Genomic DNA, 662 nt, shown 5'->3' with positions numbered 1-662 from the left:
ACACGGGCCGCGACACGGGGATGCGGGGGACGGTCGTCACTCCGGAGACACGGCGATGTCGACGCGTCGTCGCCGTCGTGTCATGACACATCAAATGTCCGCTCGTGGCCGCATGAGACGAGGATCGCGCGGACCCGCGACGCCAAGGGCAGAACTGACCCGCGCGCCCATCGCTACCAATTGCAGCGACGTTACCGTCCCGTCGCCCGCCCAACGGTGACCATAGACGCGTCGGGGTAGACAGATGCGTCGCGATGCGCGACGGGAGGGGAGCGGTTGCGCATGAGCGTCGTGCACGAATGGCTACACTTTTTTTAATGAATTTAGGAACGCGCATTTCCCAGTGAGAAATGATTCGTCGATCGACGGTAATTCGCCGGTGTCGACGTCGATTCGACGTCGTTTCGACGTCGATCGACGAATTATTTCTTAGGCCGGTATTCATAGTCGATTCTTATTTCAAAATCATCTTAAGTATTGTCTTAAGAGGCTAATACGGCTCTGTGATTGGTTAAAAACACATTAAGAGTATATTTAAGACGATCTTAAATATAAGAACAGACTATGAATACCGGCCTTACTGGGTTATTGCTAGATTCAGGCTTAAGCCCGTATCAGACTACGGATTGAGATTGGGATTAGATTGAAATTTGACCAATCAG

Source organism: Vollenhovia emeryi, unplaced genomic scaffold, assembly GCF_000949405.1.
Source record: "Vollenhovia emeryi isolate VEMERY1.0 unplaced genomic scaffold, V.emery_V1.0 DF939218.1, whole genome shotgun sequence".
NCBI classification, from domain to species: domain Eukaryota; kingdom Metazoa; phylum Arthropoda; class Insecta; order Hymenoptera; family Formicidae; genus Vollenhovia; species Vollenhovia emeryi.
The sequence above is the reverse complement of the archived record's forward strand: the minus strand, read 5'-3'. Positions refer to the sequence as shown.